Below are 685 nucleotides of genomic sequence, written 5' to 3' on the forward strand. Positions count from 1 at the left end.
GTTTGAACAGAAAGTACGTTGATAAATTTAGCTTCATAAATTTTATGTTATTAAAGTTTATTTTATTTTGTTTCTACTTATATATTTTATTAAAGTTCATTTTATTCTGTTTCTAATTACTTATTTATTTTTTATGATATTTGTTATTTTCCATGCATTTACTGTTTATTTTGAGCTATAAGACCCTGAAATTGAAAAGCACTAGAAATGAACTCTGAAAAGGTTGAAAGTTGGCATGGTATCATCGTTTCACCCACATAGCATGTGCAAGAAAGTAGAGAGGGTTACGGCAAAAACTGGATGCACTTCGTGTACAAAACGGACAATCTCTTTCGAAGTATCAGGGTTTCATTCGGAAACTCGTCTGTTACAAAGGGATTTCATTTTTTTTGAACTTACTTGAACTCCATAGTTTTTCTGTGTTCAAAATGCACCATTCAAAGCCACATCATCAATTTTCAACCCTTTCTGACTTCATTTCTTATTTTTCATGCATTTACTGATTATTTTGAGCTATAAAACCCTGAAATTGAAAAGCATTTCAAATCAACTCTGAAAAGGTTAAAAGTTGGCATGGTATCATAATTTCACCCACATAACATGTGCAAGAAAGTAGAGAGGGTTACGGCAAAAACTGGATGCACTTCGTGTACAAAACGGACAATCTCTTTCGAAGTATCAGGGT

Source organism: Triticum aestivum, chromosome 7D (assembly GCF_018294505.1).
Source record: "Triticum aestivum cultivar Chinese Spring chromosome 7D, IWGSC CS RefSeq v2.1, whole genome shotgun sequence".
Classification (NCBI taxonomy): Eukaryota; Viridiplantae; Streptophyta; class Magnoliopsida; order Poales; family Poaceae; genus Triticum; species Triticum aestivum.